This window comes from Artemia franciscana, chromosome 3, assembly GCF_032884065.1.
Source record: "Artemia franciscana chromosome 3, ASM3288406v1, whole genome shotgun sequence".
Classification (NCBI taxonomy): domain Eukaryota; kingdom Metazoa; phylum Arthropoda; class Branchiopoda; order Anostraca; family Artemiidae; genus Artemia; species Artemia franciscana.
In genome coordinates, this window is record NC_088865.1 from 18,248,984 (window position 1) to 18,270,303 (window position 21,320).

Below are 21,320 nucleotides of genomic sequence, written 5' to 3' on the forward strand. Positions count from 1 at the left end.
AAACCAGCACAAAACAATAGATATTTACATTTTGAATCAACCCCCCCCCCCACATTTAAAAGAGATGTCGTAATATCTCTCGTAGATCGTGCCCCGGACATTTGTTCTGATTCCTACATCACAGCTAAACTAGACTTTATCTGGGACATACTTTGGTCAATGTTCCCATTACCTGAACAATTGTTTTGGGTCATGAAACTATTGTTAATAGATGCATTTTGACTTTTTGAACATCTTTTCTCTCTTGAAAAATTACCGCAAACTCACCGTTATGGAGTAATTATATATTTACACATTATGGGGGGGGGGGGAGGTAAAGCATAACACATATTAAATACAGCAGTGGTTAGTTTAGGTATTTGATATATGCTATGCCTTACCCCCACCCCCCTAATGTGCAAATATACAGCCCAAATTTGTTTCTAAACTATTACAGATTCGCGATTTCAAATATCCGATCAACAAAAACGGAAATGATTGCAATTCTATACGTGTAATTAAATAAAAAAACAAGTTTTTTAAATGAAAGTAAGGAGCGACATTAAAACTTAAAACGAACAGAAATTACTCCGTATATGAAAGGGGCTTTTCCTTCACAACGCCCCGCTCTTTACGCTAAAGTTTGACTCTTTCTCTTAACTCTACATTTTAAAACAGTAAAAAAGACTTTAGCGTAAAGAGCGGGCGTTATGAAGGAAAAGCCCCTTTATATACGGAGTAATTCCTGTTAGTTTTAAGTTTTAATGTCGCTTCTTACCTTCATTTAAAAAACTTGTTTTTCATTTAATTTCTGAAAGTTTTTGAATCAATGCATGTTTTGATTTTGGCTCACCGCAGAGGAATAATTAAAACGAAATTTGTATATTTATTTTTTTTTGGCTAAATGGCTTTCTCATAATTTTGATCGAATGATTTTGAGAAAAAAAGAGCGGGGGAGGAAGCCTAGTTGCCCTCCGATTTTCGGTTAATTAAAAAGGCAACTAGAACTTTTAATTTTTTACGAATCTTTTTATAAGTAAAAGATATACGTAACTTAAAAAAACTTTTTCATTGTTTTTTTTTAAGTAATGCTAGTAAATCCTGCACTCCCTTAATGGAAAATTTCTTCCCCCATGGCAAATTCCTCGATGGAAAGTTGCCCCAGCATATCCCCCTCTTCTCAACCCCTGCCTCCAACCAAAAAATCCTCCTGAAAACGCCTGTACACTTCCCAATAACCATTACTATATGTAAGCACTGGTCAAAGTTTTGATCTTGTAACACCTCCCACGGGGACTGTGGGGGAGTAGGTCGTCCCCAAAGACATAGTTATAAGGTTTTTCGACTAAGCTGAATAAAATGGCTATCTCAGAATTTTGATCCGTTGACTTTGGGAAAATAATTAGCGTGGGAGGGGGCCTAGGTGCCCTCCAGTTTTTTTGGTCACTTAAAAAGAGCACTAGAACTTTTCATTTCCGTTAGAATGAGCCCTCTCGCAACATTCTAGGACAACTGGGTCGATACGATCACCCCTGGAAAAAAACAAAAACAAAAAGAAAGAAACAAACAAATAAACACGCATCTGTGATCTGCCTTCTGGCAAAAAATTTAAAATTCCACATTTCTGTAGATAGGAGCTTGAAACTTCTATAGTAGGGTTCTCTGATACTCTGAATCTGATGGTGTGATTTTTTGTTAAGATTCTATTACATTTAGGGAGCGTTTCCCCCTATTTTCTAAAATAACGGAGATTTTCTCAGGCTCGTAACTTTTGATGGTTAAGACTAAATTTGATGAAACTTATATATTTAAAATCAGCATTAAAATACGATTCTTTTGATGTAGCTATTGGTACCAAAATTCCATTTTTTATACTTCTGGTTACTATTGAGCCGGGTCGCTCTTTACTGCAGTTCGTTACCACGAACTGTTTGATACAGGATATTTTGGTGAGAGTAACTCCATAATGGTGAGTTTGCGGTAGTTTTGCAAGAGAAAAAAGATGTTCAAAAAGTCAAAATGCATCTATTAACAATAGTTTCATGACCCAAAACAATTGTTCAGGTAATAGGAACATTGACCCGTACTTTTTGGAAATGGATATTGTCTTTTATGTATTAATAATACAATTAACCGTAGAGTGAAAAGACACTCCCATAAAACCAAAGATAATTTACCATGTGAAAATCCTGATAAGCCCCGAAACGTAATTTACCTCCCATATATCCCAAAAATCACTAGAATTCCTAAAAAAGTATGCACACAAATAATCTGTATGTTGTATTTACCAATAACTTGAAAATCCTATATCTCCTAAATTCTGGTAAAGATAAGATTGCAATTACTCGCCAAAGAGGTGTCTATCAAATACCATGTGACTGTGGCAAATTCCATGTAGGGAGAACCCACCAGAATTTTGAGAAACACCTACAACAACAAAAAGATTATATCTCCAAAGCTCTAAATTCTAATATTACTTCTGTTTCTTTTGATTCTGCTTTAAACAGCCATCTTTTCGAAAATTCTAGTCACAAAATACTTTTTAAAAGAATCCACCATTATTAGGAGTGATCTAGGCATAAAGCAAGTAGTTCGAGAAGCAATTGGAATCAGACTTAAAATTGATTTGAAAAACTGTTCATTTTAGTTTTATTGATTTTATCCTCTTGTAAGTTGTTTTTTCTTATTTGTATTGCTGAGGACGGCCCTTGGACATAGGGCCGAAATATTCATTCTAATTTTTTTCCCACTGCCTTAAGAAAATTTCCTATTGTTTTTCTTGTTCTTGGTGTTTTTTTAGGGTATTAATTACTTAGCATGACAATACTTATTAGTCTAAAGCATCCTGCCGATCCTGTTTTAAGAAAAAAAACAGTGTGGTTTGGGAAGGGGAGAGGATGTGTCGATGAGATTTTCAAGTTAACTAATAAAAAAAAGAAAATTAAGACAAAAACTGCTGTGAATTCATAAATACTGACCAAGAAAATAAATACTTTAGCTTATGAGACCGAGTCGAGGTTATTGTAACGTTTGAATGTTCATTTTGTAACTATTGATATATCTTCTACGTCTTTTAACCGAAAAACATGTCAAAAACAATTCTTTAATTTTCCAAGATTTGAGAGATGATTCAGAAACTCTAATGATTTTTATACTTTAGATTAGACTATTTCAATTTGGCACTAATATCTTTGTGTCTCAACTATTTCTATTTTGAAAGCCATCTAGGTCTAGACAAACATGTTGCCTTTTTGAGCAAATTCTACAACAAAGATAGGAGTCACTAAACCACATTTCTGATTTAAAAGTTCTAGTTTGCAGTAGAAACAGCATTGTTACTACTGTCTTTTTTGATGCCAAGGCCAAACTGGATTATTTTGATATCGACAGAAATAAAAATATTTGGAACTGGTGTCGAGTTGTATTGTAGAACCATTATGAGATAGCGAAAAAAAACATAATCTACAATTTGAGGCCTTATTCAACCCCTTATGTATATTAATCCAATTATAACTTTTGGCACAACTTCACTTCTGAAATTTAGAACATTCTAAAATTTTTAAATTCTGGAATGCCAATGACCTACTTGTGGTTAAATTTTAGTTTGCTCGGGACACGGGGTCTGGAAGTCTCAGTGTGCAAAGTCAAAGCTTCGAATAGAATCATTCTACCAATACTAGACGCCATGCTAGGGCGCAACTTAGCGATGGAATATTCCATTCGACCAAGTAAACAAGGTAAAAATTTGTTAAGTCTGGAGAAAAACACTGCTTTTCTTATCTGTGGCTTGTTTTTCAAAGTCTCTTACTTAATTTTTAGTTCACAGTCTAGTGACACAGGAAAAAGTTGAAGCGAGTGATTATAATACCTAATTTAACGTATAGGAGATAAAGTTTTGCAATAGAGAATGATTTTATTTAACATAAATTATACAAAGCATAATTAAAAGCTTTTGTTCAAGTTCTATTTATTTTCATAAAATAATAATAACAAAAACAATATCCCAGAGGGCTCAATGGTCTGTTATTTGGGAAACGGCATACAATAAATAAAGAATCATAAAACTTGTCATAAACATACTAACCAACAGCTAAATATAAATATGTAAGGAAAAGAAATCAACTCACCGGCAGTCCCTACGAAACAGCGACCCCCACATCACCCGACAATAAAATACAAATTAAGATTCTCGCGTCATCGGGGATACAACACCAATAAAACAACAACTCAAAAAAGAAAAAAAAAATAATAAATAAACCATAAGAAACATTTAATGAGAAGCCACTGCCGGATCTCAGCGGGAACCAAGTTCCAAGCACGCTCCACAGTCACAGCCAGGCCGAAGTCTGAGCGAACCGAGGGACTAGCTGGAATCATCAGATCCTCCCGGTTACGAACCATATACAAATTTACTTCCCCTACTAGTTTAAGCAGTACCGAAAAACAACATGGGAGATCTCCCTGGAAGTATTGATATAAGTATTTTTAGTAATTTCAACTATTTATTCTACAGCCTTTGTGATTCCGGGGTCATTCTTAAGGAATAGGGACACAATTTAAGTTTTAGTGTAAAGAGTGAGGTATCGACGAGGGAGGAACCCCCTCATATACGCAATAAAAACATAAGAATGTAGAAGTTCGTTACGTAAATTAATTTGTAAATTACGTATATTTCTTACTAATGAAAACGTTGGTAATAAAATAAAAGTTCTAGTTGTCTTTTTAAGTATTCAAAAAACTGGAGGGCAACTAGGCCTCCTCCCTCACTCCTTTTTTCTCAAAATCTTTCGAATAAAACTATCACAAAGTCATTTAACCAAAAAAAAAATGAATATGCAAATTTCATTTTAATTATTTATGTGTGGAGAGCCAATATCAAAACATGCATTAAAACGTCCAGAAATTAAACAAAAAAACAAGTTTTTTTTAAATGAAAGTAATGACTGACATTAAAACTTAAAACAAACAGAACATTACTCCTTATATGAAAGGGGCTTTTCCAACTCAACGCCCCGCTATTTGCGCTAATTTATTTTACTGTTTTAAACATAAGAGTTAAGAGAAAGAGTTAAACTTTAGCATAAAGAGCGAGGCGTCGAGGAGGAAAAGCCCCTTTTATATAAGGAGTTATTTCTGTTCGTTTTAAGTTTTAATGTTGCTCCTTACTTTCATTTAAAAAACTTGTTTTTTTAATTTAATTTCTGAATGTTTTTGAATTGATGCAGGTTTTGCATTTGTCATTCGTATATACTGTCTATGTATAGTTTATGCGTAAAGAAATCAATATGTAATTTTGTAGTTTAAACTGAAAAAAAATTAATTATGTGAGCTTTGATCAGTTTGGTGCAAAATGAATTAAAGCAATAATTACATAAACTGAGCAGACATCGCCTTAAAATCCTCGCCCTTACCTTTGAGTTACCCCGAATGTACGATGTGTCGGGACGTCCTCATCTGCGAGCCAGCACCATCCTGGAAATAACCTCGTGGAGGACCTCCGCGAGGTGATCTACTGGATTGGCAAAATATAAAAAGGACTTTGAACCAAGGGGAGACTTCAGAAGGATAGCAAAATGTTCCGGTGACTGAAACTTCTGGAACTGGTAGTTCCAGAGACTGGCTAAAGTCTACTGGGGAAGCTCCAGCAGACATATTTAAGTCATCATGGGAATTAAATCTAAAGTTGATTGGTGCCATGCAGGACAACTCCTTGTCTGGTACTTTGCGAAAGTAAGTAAATAACCTCCAGTAACGATATTTTGGCCATTTGTGTCAAATTTTTACCGTCTATGTCAGATATAACACCAGTTGTTTCAAATTGGAGCAAAAGGTAGCACGGAGTTAGGATTTTACTCGTCAAAAAGAAGCTTTTATTTGCTGTCAGTGAGGCTTCGACAAAAGACTTATGATAGAACAATCCTTATAAATTACTCTACATTAATGGAAAACTCTTTGATTAGTTGGGTGATTTCACTTTCATCCAGTAAAAGACAATTCCACGCCAACGTTGTTCCAAATTTGAGATAGATGGTTCAGTTTATAATATCTATCATAAGTGCGCATTGACAGAGGGCAGATTCATCGGTTCAAAATACTCATAATGCTGAGCTATGTTTTCAAAATTAAATAAAAAAAACTAATTTTTTTAGCTGAAAGTAAGGAGCGACATTAAAACTTAAAACGAACAGAAATTACTCCGTATATGAAATGGGTTGTCCCCTCCGCAATCCCTCGCTCTTTACGCTAAAGCTTGTAATTGTTTTAAAAAGTAGAATTGTGGCAAAGAGTCAAACTTTAGCGTAAAGAGCGAGGGATTGTGGAGGGGACGACCCATTTCATATACGGAGTAATTTCTGTTCATTTTAAATTTTAATGTCGCTCCTTACTTTCAGCTAAGAAAATTAGTTTTTTTTATTTAATTTCTGAACGTTTTTGAATTAATGCATATTTGGTTTTGGCTCTCCGCACATAAATTATTAAAATGAAATTTGTATATTAATTCTTTTTTTGGCTAAATGGCTTTCTCTTAGTTTTGAACAGACGATTTTGAGAAATAAGGGGTGGAGAAGGAGGCCTAGTTGCCTCCAATTTTTCGGTTACTTAAAAAGGCAACTAGAACTTTTAATTTTTAACGAACGTTTTATTAGTAAAAAAATATGCGTAACTTAAGAATTAACTTATGTAACAAACTTTCATAGCCTTATATTTTTATTATGTATACGAGGGGGTTTGTACCCTCGTTAATACCTCACTCTTTACACTAAATCGTAAGTTTTGTCCCAATTCTTTAAGAATGACCCCTGAATCAGAAAGGCCGTAGAATAAATAGTTGAAATTACTAAAAATACTTTAGCATAAAGAGCAAGGTATTTATCTCCTCCTAAATACCTCGCTCTTTATGCTAAAGTATTTTTAGAATCCCTCATATGCGTAATAATCTCTGTTCGTTTTAAATTTCAATGCTACTTCTTCCTTTCATTTGAAAAAAAACGTTTTCATGTTTATTTTTCATTGTTTTCTTATAGTAATGCTAGAGAATCCTGCGCCCTTTTCATTGAATTTTTCTTCCCCCATGATAGATTCCTCCAAGGAAAGATTCTCCAACATAGCCCCCTCCCCTCAGCCCCACCCCCAAACAAAATAAAATCCCCCTGAAAACGTCTGTACACTTCCCAATAACCAATACTATATGTAAACACTGGTCAAAGTTTGTAACTTGCAGCCCCTCCCCCAGGTATTGTGGGGGAGTAAGTCATCCCCAAAGACATACTATGTTGAACAAAATGGCTATCTTAAAATTTTGATCCGTTGACTTTGGGAAAAAAAGAGCGTGGGAGGGGGCCTAGATGCCCTCCAATGTTTTTGGTCACTGAAAAGGGACACTAGAACTTTTCATTTCCGTTAGAATGAGACCTCTTGCGACATTCTAGGACCACTTGGTTGATACGATGACCCCTGGGGAAAAGAAAGAAAAAAACAAACAAACAAATAAACACAAAAAAAAACAAACAAAAAATACAAAATTCAACATTTCTGTAGATAGGAGCTTGAAACTTCTATAGTAGGGTTCTCTGATACGCTGAATCTGATGGTGCGACTTTCGTTAAGATTCTATTACATTTAGAGAGCGTTTCCCCCTATTTTCTAAAATAACGCAAATTTTCTCAGGCTTGTAACTTTTGATGGGTAAGACTAAACTTGATGAAACTTATATATTTAAAATCAGCATTAAAATTCGATTCTTTTGATGTAGCTATTGTTATCAAAATTCTATTTTTTAGAGTTTTGGTTACTATTGAGCCAGGTCGCTCCTTACTACAGTTTGTTACCAGGAACTGTTTGATTACCGTGATAGGTGTGGACCACGTTTGTGACGCCAAGAATGCTTCAAGCAGCTCTTCAAAATAACAAACCACGATATTTACATTGCTAGGATACGCCTTGCAGTACAGATGGAAAATGACGGAAAAATGATGGAAAATGACTCCGAATTCACTGGGTCTTTGCGTGGGCTTAGAACTTTTTCGACAAATCACGATTCAGAAATGAATAAATGCATTATTTTTTTCTTAACTATTAGCTTAAATTTAATCCAAACTTGATTTTATAGTTGACGCAGCTTATTTAGTTAAAAGACCATATTCTAATTAAATGTGTTTCATTAAACCAAAATAACCTTTCTAATAGACTCCCTTATGTATCCTGCTTTGAAGATTTTTTTTTGCTTTTTGAGCTTCTTCTATTTCTTAGTTAAATCGTTTATCGGTCTTTACCATAGATTCCTAACTTATAGTTATTATGCAGATTAACTTAGCTTTTTTTGATTCATCAGCTACAACAAATAAACCAATTATATTTTGCTTTCAAATTCCAATCTAAAATTACAAGTGTATTTTTCCTTTCGATACTACCGTGTTTTATTTAATGACTTGAAAAGATAGAAGGATTTTAAAATTTTAACTGGTTGGAAGCTAATCCTAAAGTTTGAATTTTTTCAAAACAATTTGGGCAAAATCAATGGTATTGCTAGAAAATTACCTTATATGTGCATACACATACAGGAGAAAAAGATATTTTTATCCGATAAGAAGGGGTATAGGCCCCAACAACGGTCTCTTACTGAAATCTGTCTGTTAACATATCCCTACTTGACTATCATATGGTTGTTAATACGTTCATTTCTGTCACTTAGGCGTAAATTCACAAGATCTGCTTCATTTTTTAAATTAAATAAAAAAAACTTTTTTTTGACTGAAAATAAGGAGCAACATTAAAACTTAAAACAAGCAGAGATCACTCCGTATATAAAATGTATTGTCCCCCTCCTCAACGCCTCGCTCTTTACGATAAAGTTTTTAATTGTTTTAAAAAGTTAAATTGTGGCAAAGAGTCAAACTTTAGCGTAAAGAGCGAAGGTTTGCGGAGGGGACAACCCATTTCATATTCGAGTTATTTCTGTTCGTTTTAAGTTTTAATGTCGCTCCTTACTTTCAGTTAAAAAAAACAACAAGTTTTTCATTTAATTTCTGAACGTTTTTGAATTAATGCATGTTTGATTTTGGCTCTCCGCCTATAAATTATTAAAATGAAATTGGGTTGGCATTTTGGTTTAGCCGTGAGAGCCAGCAGTTGCTGGCTCTCATGGAGTGACGGGGTTGGGATGTTATTAAAACCAGGATGTTGTTAACAGCAGGGACTGGGATGTTGTTAAAAGCAGGAATAGAGATGTTTCTAAAACCATGGAGGGGATATTACAGCCGAGTCAAACTCAAAATGAGCAAAAATTAACATTTGTAGGACTAAGATCCACAGACCACAATATAACTTACACTTTACAAAAAAACAAAATACGTTAGAATTTTGTTTTTCTTTAATAAACAGAAAATTACTAAGCATTCAAGGAATACATATCAGCATATGTATCTTAAATGATCCATGGTCGTTCCCTTTTTCAGTAATTTTTTTTTTTGCCTAACCAGGAATGCTAACTAGATACATTTTATGTCAAAAGGGCACATTGTCATGTGCCCTTTTGACATAATGACATAAAAGGGACAAATTTTGTAAATTTACGGCATTAAACAGAACATTTTCCAACGGGATGTATATTTTGGTAAAAAAAAAATGACACTTTCCAGCTAAGTAGTGTTTCTTTTTCGCTCTTTCTTAAGACCAAGGTTTTGCCAGAGATTTCATCATAAGTGAAGGGTTTTCTTCAAAGTTAGGGATTCACATGTTTATATGAGCTTCCTTCTATCATACTGAGTCATTTTGTATGAATGTTTTGTGTAATTTTTTTTCAGCACATTTCATTCTAGATAGTCTCTTTGAAAGAGGTTTACAAAGCCTCGTTTGATCAAAAATAAAACAGACAAGAAGAAGTAACTTCATTTTTTTTGTGATTTCAAGAGGGACACGCTTCAGCTAAAATTGACACGTTTTTGGATAATCAGGAGACAAATTCATAGACTAGCACTTGACAAACACGTACTTAACCTCTTTGAAAAATTTACTTTTCCAAAATGAATTTAGGCGAAAAATTTCCGCCAACTTCAATGTCCGTATATATTTTCTGTAAATTGTTTTTACAGTGCTTACATGAAATTCCATTGGTGTAATTTGAAATGACTTCTTCCTCAGTGAGAATGATCACTGAGTTTTTTATGTTAGTAATTTCACCCAGATGCAGGGGCGAAGATACAGTAATTTTATTGGGGGGAGGGAGCAAGAGGGGCTGCTATTGAAGTGGGTGCTATTCAATCGGTAGAGAAGAAAAGTAACTACTTAGCAAACATGCTACTTGGTGAACTTAAAAAAAAAACATTAAGTAATAAATTTTAAACAATAAGCGCACATTAAACAAATAGAAATATAAATGGCGGTGCTTGGCTTGGAAAAATCTTGTCAGCAATGAGCTGCTGCAGACAACAGTAATATGTGAACAGTAATATGTGAAATATAATGTGAACAATCTTTCGCGGGAGTGAAGTTCAATATCGTATATCCTCGGTTTTTTCACCCAGAGTTAACACTAGTGCTGTAGCACAGATTCCCCTCCACTTTTTCCTCCCCGCCCAGCATAGGATGCTCAATTTCATATTCAAATCGAGCTCTTTTCTAATAGGCCTTGTTGTCGTACTTTTTATTTACTCTTAATTTTGAATGGATTCTGACTCTGTTATAATTAATTTGTTCAGTTCAGTTTATTAATATAATATGCATAACAAATAAAATACACTGGGTCTAAACCTTATTTAAAATACTTTGGGTCTAAACCTGTTGTGCTAAACTTTAATATAAGTGACTAACTGAAATATTAATTATGATTTCTCATCAAATTGATTTTTTTGTGGGTTTGCCGATTTAAATTAGTAATTAGGATTGACTTCTGCGGGCCGCATAAAGCCGAAGCAAAAATCATAGGCAGCGTAATAGCGCTGTCTGAGCAAAGATATAGGAAAACTCAAAGTGTTACCACATATTGTTTTATTGTCAAATGATCCCCACCTAAATAGCGAGACTAGTATTTGAAAAATAAAATTATTCGAAAAATAAAGTTAGAACTATTGACTTATCTGTTGAGCAATCAGAATGTCCGTAAAAACTGAACAATCCTTGGAATCATCGCCGCAGAAACCTGTAATTAATTAAAAACAAGAGCTAAGAGCTCATATGGCACTTGTGACGAGGTTAGAAGAGCCAAGAGCTCATATGGTATGATCTCTAGCAAAATTCTAAGAATCAATAGATTGATTTAAAAGGAAAATCAGAGGCTTACTGCCGGTCGGGATTTAAAATAAGAGCTCTGAGTCATGAGATCCTTCTAAATATGAAAATTCATTAAGATTGAAAAATCACAAATTTTTCAAAATTAATTCAATTAAATTTTGCTCTTTATGCTAAAGTTTGACTCTTTCTCTTAATTCCACTTTTTAAAGCAGTAAAAAACTTTAGTGTAAAGAGCGGGGCGTTGAGAAGAAAAATGCCTTTCATATACGGAGTAATTTCAGTTCGTTTTAAGTTTTAATGTCACTCCTTACTTTCATTTTTTTAAAAAAATTTTTGTTTAATTTCTTCACGTTTTTGAATTAATACATGTTTTGATCTTGGCTCTCCGCACATAAATAATTAAAGCGAAATTTGTATATTCATTTTTGTTTGGCTAAATGGCTTTTCATAGTTTTAATCGGAAGATTTAGAGAAAAATGGAGCGAGGGAGGAAGCCTAGTTGACCCCCATTTTTTTTTTATTTTTTAAAAAGGAAACTAGAACTTTTAATTTCTTACGAACCTTTTCATTAGTAGAAAATATACTTAACTTACAAATTAACTTACGTAACGAACTTCTATTTTAGTTGGTTTTTATTGCGTATTTGAGGGAGTTCGGCCCTCTTCGATACCTCGCTCCTTACATTAAAACTTAAATTTGGTCCTAATTCCTTAAGTATGAACCCTGGATCCCAAAGTCTGTAGAATAAATAGTTAAAATTACTAAAAATACTTTAGCGTAAAGAGCGAGGTATTACGAGGAGGTAAACCCCTCATATGCGTAATAATTTCTGCTCATAGATAACTTCGAAGACCACACTGCCTTTCCATGACGGAAGTAAAACACTTCAAAATAGGGATGAAACCTTTTTATTGACAGTGAACAGATACAAAAAAATTAACTGGATATTTCGAACACATATACAGTGTTCATATACAGTACTGCTGATGATGAACACTGTATATGTGTTCGAAATATCCAGTTAATTTTTGTATCTGTTCACTGTCAATAAAAAGGTTTCACCCCTATTTTGAACTGTTTTACTTTAATTTCTGCTCCTTTTAAGTTTTAATCCTGCTCCTCACTTTCAGTAGAAAAAAACTTTTCATATTTATTTTTTCATTTTTTTAAATAATGCTAGAAAATCCTGCGCCCCCTTTATTGAAAGTCTCTTCCCCCATGAGCGGTTCCTCCATGGAAAGATCCTCCCACACCCCCAATTCTCCCTCCCAATCCCCCTAAAGACGTCTGTACATTTCCCAGTAACCATTAGTATATGTAAACACAGGTCAAAGTTTGTAACTTGCAGCCCCTCTCACGGGGACTGCGGTGGAGTAAGTCGTCCCCAAGGACATAGTTCTTAGGTTTTTCGGCTATGGTAAATAAAATGGCCATCTCAGAATTTTGATCCAGTGAGTTTGGGAAAAAAGAGCGTGGGAGGGGGCCTAGGTACCCTCTAGTTTTTTGGTCACTTAAAAAGGGCACTAGAGCTTTTAATTTCCGTTAAAATGAGCCCTCTTGTGACATTCTAGGACCACTGGGTCGATACGATCACCCCTGGTAAAAAAAACAAACAAATGAACACCTATCCGTGATTTGTTGTCTATCCAAAAAACGGTGTTTTTTGATAAGATTGTATGACTTTTAGGGGGCGTTTCCCCCTATTTTCTAAAATGAGGCAAATTTTCTCAGGCTCGTAACTTTTGATGGGTAAGATTAATCTTGATGAAACTCGTATATTTAAAATCAACATGAATATGCAATTATTTTTATGTAAGTATTGGCATCAAAATTCCGTTTTTTATAGTTTCGGTTACTATTGAGCCGGATCGCTCCTTACTGCAGTTCGTTACCACGAACTGTTTGATACGGGAAAAATAAACTTAAGCAATTAAACGATTCCTGGAGCAAATCCACCTCTATCAAATTCTTTGACCAAAATACAACCGATTTGGCCTATCTAATTACAGCATGAATATCATTTAAAAAAAGTATTAACTCATATTTTCTTTTTCAATGATTTTTTTTAATTCAGGAAAAAATTTTCACTGTATATTTTATCTTTTTATTCTTCAATGATTCCATTCTGTACTTTGTGCAGATATAGAGGATGTATTCATTTCCACTTATAAACTTTTTAAAACAAGAGAATCGAATCTTGAACTGTTAGATTTTAGAAAGATAAAACACCCTAAATATCTGGAAAAAAATTGATTGAAGCAAATTTGACGAAACAGGAAGCACAGAACATTTTTTAGTTTTGCCGTTAACTAGGCTCACATTTCTACTTGATGATAGGATTACGTTGATACTGTAATTATGTAGATAATAACGAGTAAAAAACACCCTCTCTCTTCAGAGATTCCTCTAAATTCGGTTTACAAGACCTTTCAAAGGCAGTATATTTGAAAAAAAATCTTGTGTTTCTTTTTTAGCAAGTACAAACTCCTGAATTTGGATCACGAATATCAGACAATAAACAGTTTTCACGGTATATGTGCCAGACAATTAGCTTCGGCTCTGTGTAAAACTACAATGCAGCTACAATTTAATTAAACAATTAGTTGGTATTTTGGCTTAGGTCAAGTATTGCAATTAATATAATGCTTTCTGGGCGTCCCCCTTCATAATTCTTTGTTGTAGTTTCCATATTTTTGTTACTAAACTGTTATATTTTCATCTTATTTTAAGGTATTTCATTATGATTAACCTAACTTCAATTCTCGAGTGTGTACTAGCTAACAAGGAAGTACCGAAAATATTAATATGGAACATATTATGAAGTTTAATAGACCCATGTCTTTCTTGTTCTCCTTATGTTAAGAACTAGCAAGGATTAATTAAAAAAATATCTGCTCAAAGTAAAAAGCAAATTTGACACTTTAAACGAATATTTACGAAGCTTTAAAGCTACTTAAGAAATTACAGTTTTGTTCCAAATAGTTTGGGGACAACTGCCCCCCACTCAACCAGGTCACTACTCAGACGCCATAAGGATCTCCAAAAATGGGACTTATGAAAATTGATCGAAGATTTTGTAAATTTCATAATCTTACTCGTCTTTTTTCTGCGTACAATATCTGAAAGAAAAATAAAGATCGCTGACAATCAAAAAAACAAAATTCAAGCTGTATATTTTGAATTATTTTTACTTTAGATATAACAGCTGCCATATAATATATTGTAATTAAATGTTCTGAATACGCATTATATTCTTTTGAAATTACAAATTTATTCTACGTAATTAATTAGCGAAACGCTTGTACAGGAAGCTATTTCAGCAATAAGGTCAATATCAACATATCAAATTCATTACTTTCCATTGAAATGAGGCTTCTTATTAACATTAAAGTTCATATGTAAATAGTCTTCGTCCAAACCAAATAGCCTTCGCAGACGACTACTGATAAAAGGTTTGCAGGAAGTTGAGCAGATGAGTTGAAACGAAAACGATTAAAAGATTATGGTAACAGCCCCTTTCTAAGAAACACACTTATAGACTAACCCTAATTTCTTTCAAAGCCATTTTCAAATGGTTTTTTATATATCTCTTGTCGGAACTTCATCAAAGGAGACATTTTGAGGGATTTATCAATAACTTAGTTTTCACAGCCAGTACTAGAACTATAGAACATATTTGTAACATAGTTCTGATGGTGCAAAAAATATATTGTAAATATTTGTCAAATTGAAAGCTTGTACTCACGAAATTTTTTGCAAAATAATATAAAGGACTCGAACAAAACTGCTGAATATGTTAGACTTCGTCACAGTCTGGTAAAAAATTGAAAGTTTTAACATTGAAAATTGCAACATCTATGTCTAAGGAGCTACATTACAATTCTTCAAATGAAATTTATTTTTTCTACCTTTAGAAAATATTGACCCCGCATAAAGAGGACTTCCGATCATTTCAAATACAATTTTCAGCTAGGTAATTTTTAACAAAAACTGTTTTATCGAAGAAAAATCAAAGCCTCTTCACCTTTATTGGGACATGGCTAAGTGAAATTTAGGCTGACTAAGGAATTAATAAATAAATGATGTCAGTAAAAAATAAATCGAAGGTGGAAAATTATAGGGTGTTCAAACCCTAATTCCCTACCCATGGATACTGCCCTGGTATCAGCAGAAGCTGCAATACAGCAAAGTGTGGTCCATAGTTTGAAATAAATTGCCTAATAAAAAAGAAATGGTATGGCAAGTTGGTTTCTCTTATCTGGAAAAAGTATTTGCAAGGGCAAATTTTTGAAAAACCAAAAAAAAAAAAAACAGTTTAAAACAAGTAGAAAAATGGTGGCGAATTGAAATAATTAATACATCGTTAGATATTGTATGGTTGAAATATTGGTAATACTATCAGTAAAGACGGTGGGAGCAGTAAAGATGTTAAAGGTAGAATATCCAAGGCTCAGTGTTTTTATTTCACAGTTAAAAAAAGTTTGGAAGAATAAGAATATAAGTGTGCAAACAAGATTAGGATATTGGAAGCCACAGTGATGACATTGGTCAAATATAGCTTTGAGGTATGGGCGCTCCAAAAAGCGGATTAAAATTTACTAGATGTTTTCCAGAAAAATTGCCAATGGTTTGTTCTGGGTACCCGGCTGACTGACCGAATTTCAAACAGTAGATAAATAAGTTAAGCAATACTATTTGTTTCAGGATTAAAAATTATTGAGAAAGTTTCTCTAACTTACAAATAGCAAGCTAAACTATGAAATCTTAGAAAAAAACGAAAAGATAGAAATATTATTTTTTTTTCATGGAAAAGACAATGTCAATAAAAAAGGAACAAAAATTGATTTGAAAAACTTTTTCCACAAAACAATATTTCCAAAGAAAAATAGTGAGTTCCACTAAGCCAAAAATAAGCAGAAATAAAGTCGAATAGCCTTTTAAGCGTAAAGCAACTCGAGATCAATAAACAAATGAAACACAACACGAACGGAAATTACAATAAATAACCATTAAGTGTTCTTTTTTCGTTATTTTTTTGCACACATGTTTTGGCAGATATTTCGTCGGGTTTTTCTCCAAATATATTTCTCCAAAGTAAAGGACTGATACTGGCACATACTCAGGGGTGGCCTTCGCCCCCCCTGAAATTTTTCAAAATGTTTAATTTTTCCATGGTTTCTTAGGATTTCTGGCAAAAGTAGGACATTTTTTAAGAATCTAGATACATGTATGAAGATTTTTTTTGGGAGGTGAGGATTTTACAGCATGCAATTATCTGATCAAGTCACTGCCCAATTATTAACCCATTTTCTGACTAACTTTTTGCCCTCTTTGAAGTAATTAGCGATTGTACAGCTTTTAATGGATCAATTTTGGAAATATATAATTTTTCATTAAAATCGACGTTTTTGCAATAGCAAACTACCCCCAGAGCACCCATATTGCACTATTAACCCTAAAATGTCCCTTTCAGTGGGATATAATAGGTTAATCACTGGTTCTAAATCGCTATGAACATAACCTGATTTTAAAACGTACTTTTGAGGCCCCAGTCTCCTTCCCCCATCCGCTACCACACTACTGATTAAAGTTAATCTGTATTTTCCGATATACATGCTTTTTGCATTTATTTAGTTGCAATAAAAAAAGCGCTACTTTATATCTGCTGTTTCGGAGGTTTTGCCCCCGCCCCAAATAAGTTCCTGCGTACGTGCCTTGACTGATATGTTTACCTGAGTTTCATTCTATTATACTGAGTCATTTTGCAGGATTCTTTCATGTGAATATTTTTAATTTATGATTATTTTATTCTAAGTGGCCGTTTTGTCATGGGGTTACCGTATTGTTTGACAAAGAACGGTTCCAAGTGATGCGTGATAAAACCGGTAACAATAGAAAAAGAGAATGGGCTAGTACCGCCTATACGTGCGCACAAGATTTCTAAATTTTGAGAAAAATGTACATATTTTGTTTCAATTCACACTATTCTCAGCAGACAAAATAACAAGAAGTCAGTATGATACAATGAGGCAGTTCTACATTTACGGGTTAGTATGTGAATCTGAACCTGAGGAATAAGACGATATCAGTGCTTTTGAGACTGTGAAACATAAGAGGACCTGAGATTTACTTAAATACTGGAAATAAAACTTAAACAATTAATTGATTCCTGGAGCGGATCGCTCTGTACCATATTTTATTACCAAACTACATCTGATTGGCCCTATATAGTTATAGCACGAATATCATTATAAAAATCATTCGCTCTTATTTTCTTTTTCATTCAGGAAATTATGTTCACTGTATATACCTTCTCATTCTTCGATGATTCCATTTTTGTCCTCTTTGCAGATATAGAGGGTGAATTCATTTCCACCTTTGAAAGCGTAAAACAAAAGAATCTAGTCTTGAGTTGATAGATTTTAGAAAGTAAAAGCACCTTAAATATCTAGGGGAAAAAATTACCTGAGCAAATGTGGCAAAACTGGAAGTTTGAAACATTTTTTAATTTTGCCACTAAATAGGCTCACATTTTTACTTAACGATAAGTTTTCAAAGGCAGTACATTTAAAAAAATATATATGGCACTTCCCTCTTAGCTAGTACACACTCGAGAATTTGGATAGTGAAAATCAGACAATAACCGATTTTCACGGCCTTTATACTAGACAGTTAGCTTCGGCTCGGTGGCAAAACTACACTGTAGCAACATTCTACTTAAATATTTAATTACTCTTTTGGTTTAGGTTACATATTTAATAGAATGCGTTCTGGACGGCCTCCTCTATAATTCTTTTGGTTGTTCCCTAAATTTGTTGCAAAAATATTATATTTTCATCATATTTAGGTGCATTTCATTATGATTAACCTAACTTCAATTCTCGAGTGTTTAGGCCGCTAGCTAACAAGGAAGTACCAAACATACTAATATGGAACATATTAAAAAGTGTAATGGACACCATATTTTTCTCGTTTTCCTTATGTTAAAACGAGCATTGATTAAATATAAAAAAATATTTACTCAAAGCAAAGAGAAACTTTGACATTTAAAACAAGCTTTTAACTAGTTTTAAAGGTACTTAAGAAACTATAGTTTTTTCCAAGTAATAGGGGAAGGTAACTACCGCATAACCCCCTTAATGACGCCACTGTTCAGACGCCTTGAACACCTCCATTAATGGGAGTAATAGAAATTAACCGAAGATTTTGTAAATTTGATAATCTTTCTCGTTATTTTTTTCCGTTTACAAGATCAAAAAAAAGTTCTCAACTCCACAAGAGAAAAATTAAGATCGCTGACAAACAACTAAACGGAACTGAAGCTGTATATTTTGAATTTTCTTGCTTTAGACATAGCGAAATCAATAGCTAGCATATAATATATGGCAATTAAATGTAGTGAATATGCATTATATCCTTTTGAAATCAAAAATTTATTCTACGTAATTAATCAACCAATTCCCTGTACAGGAAGCTATTTCAGCAATAAGGTCAATATTAAATTCATAACTTTCCAATAAAATAAGGTGTCGTATTCACAACAAATTTCATATGTAAATAGTTCCATCCCAATCTGATGTTCTGTGCAGACGACTACCGGCAGAAAGTTGAGCAGATGAGCTCTACGAAAATTAAATATAAAAAACTTTTTTTTTTTTTTAACTGCAAGAAAGGAGTGACAATATAACTTAAAGCGAACAGAAATTATTCAGTATAGAAAAGGGTTGTCCCTTCATCAACACCTCGCTCTTTACGCTAAAGTTTGACTCTTTTTCAAAGTTTTTCCTTTCATATACGGAATAATTTAGTGTAAAGAGCGAGGTATTGACGAGGGGGAAGCCCCCTCATATACGTAACAAAAACACACAAATATAGAAGTTAATTCGTAAGATTTATTACTAAGAAATCGCTCGTACAAAAATTGCATTTTTAACTAGCCAAAAAGTGGAGGGCAAGTTAAAAGTAGAGATGTGACAGAGTCAAACCTTAGCGTAAAGAGCGAGGCGTTTCGGAAGGGACAACCCCTTTCATATACGGAGTAATTTCTGTTTGTTTTAAGCTTTAACGTCACTCCCTACTTGCAGTTAAAACAGCTTGTTTTTCTTTATTTAATTTCTGAGCGTTTTTAATTAATGTGTGTTTTGAATCTGGCTCACCGCACATGAATAATTAGAACTAAGTTTGCATAATATTTTATTGTTGTTGTTTTGTTTTTTTTGACCAAATGGCTTTCTCATATTTTTGATTGGACGATTTTGATTAAAAAAAAAGGGGGCGGGAGAAGAGACCTAGTTGTCATCCAGTGTTTGGCTCCGTAAAAAGGCAACTAGAACTTTTTATTTCTTTTACGAACGTTTTAATTAGTAATAAATATACGTAACTTACGTAACAAACTTTCTATATTTGTTTATTTTTAATTGTATCCTCCACAATACCTCGCTCTTTACAATAAAGCTTGAATTATGTCCCAGTTCTTTAAAAATGACCTCTGAATCACAAAGGCCGTAGAATAATTAGTTGGAGTTACTAAAAAATACTTTAGCGTAAAAAACGAGGTATTGTGGAGGAGACAAACCCCTTTATATAAGTAATAATGTCTGTTCGTTTTAGGTTATAATGCTGCTTTTTACTTCCCGCTGGAAAAACTTTTTTTTGACTTTTTGTCACATCTCTACTGTTTAAATTAATAAAAAAAACTTAAGCGCAAGGAAAAAAGTGTTGAGGAGGGTACAACCCCTTTCATATATGGAAAAATTTCTGTTCGTTTCGAGTTTTAATGTCGCTCCTTACTTGCAGTTAAAAAAACTTTTTTTTTAAATTTAATTTCTGACCTTTTTTGAATTAATGCATGTTTTGATTTTGGTTCAATGCACATGAATAATTAAAAATAAATTGGTATATTATTATTTTTTGGCCAAATGGCTTTCCCATAGTTTTGATCGGACGATTTTGGTAAAAAAGAGGTGGGGGAGGAGGCCTAGTTGCCCTCCCATTTTTGGTTAATTTCCCCCGCCTTCAAGATTTTCCATCCGTAAACTGAATCAACTGTGACCAATAAAAGAAAAGAAAATTACGTTGGGAAACATATCCAATTTTTGAGCGTGCAATGTCTGTATGAAAATGCTTCCCTGAATAATTATCCTCCCCCTTAAAATTCTATTTTAGGTACTACTCTAATTCTAGTGAAGTGAAACAACAAAAACCCTTTTCATAGCCCCTGTCTAAGAAATATGCTTACAGCCTAATTTTTTTCTAAGTCATTTTGAAATAGTAAGTTTTTTATGTTTGTATTTGGAACTTCATCAAAGGATACATTCTGAGGGATTTATCAATAACTTAGTTTTCTCAACCAGTGTTAGAACTATGGAACATATTTGTAACATAGTTCTTATGGTGCAAAAAATATACTGTACATATTTGTCAAATTGAAAGCTTATGCTCACGAAAACTTTTGCAAAATGATATGAAGGACTTGAACAAAAGTACTAAATATGTTAGGCTGGTAGAAAATTGAAACATCCCTTTCAGCTTTCCTGAATTATTATCCTACTTCTTCTGGTTTTCTGGCACTTCTCTGGTGTTAGTGAACTGAAACAAACTTAAGTAACATAAAGGACCTAAACAAAATTACAGCCAGGTAGAGAGTAGAAACTTTTGCAACATCCAGATCTAATGAACTATACATTCCAGCTAAAATATTGACCAAGAATGAACAAATGTTTTATTGAAGAAAAACCAAAGCCTCTTCATCACCATTAAAACTTGGCCAAACGAAATCTAAGCTGGCTAAGAAATTAATAAATAAATGATGTCAGTAAAAATAAATCGAAGGTGGAAAATTGTGCATTCTGCATTGGTAATTCAAAATTGGTATCATCACTGGTATTGGTATCAAAATTGGTAAAATTCTGCATTGGTATCAGTGGAAGCTGCAATACAAGGCATTGGTGTCCATAGGAGATGTTCCCTGGAAATAAAAAGTTTTGAAATAAATTACCTAATAAAAAAGAAATAACATTTGAAGTTGGTTTCCTTTAAATGGAAAACAAAATTACATTTTTAAAGAAACCAAAAAAGAGCCTGAAACAAGTAGAAAAATTACAGTGAATCGA

The 21,320-nt window shown here is 33.5% G+C and overlaps 1 long non-coding RNA gene across 1 annotated transcript in view; it reads left to right on the top strand.

Moving 5' to 3' along the window:
- The window catches only part of LOC136024970 (uncharacterized), a 72,946-nt gene that overhangs the window by 45,288 nt on the left and 6,338 nt on the right, over nucleotides 1–21,320 (top strand). Inside the window, exon 3 of the long non-coding RNA XR_010616988.1 lies at nucleotides 3,583–3,716. This is a non-coding gene — a long non-coding RNA (uncharacterized LOC136024970). The remainder of the gene's footprint in view (nucleotides 1–3,582; nucleotides 3,717–21,320) is intronic.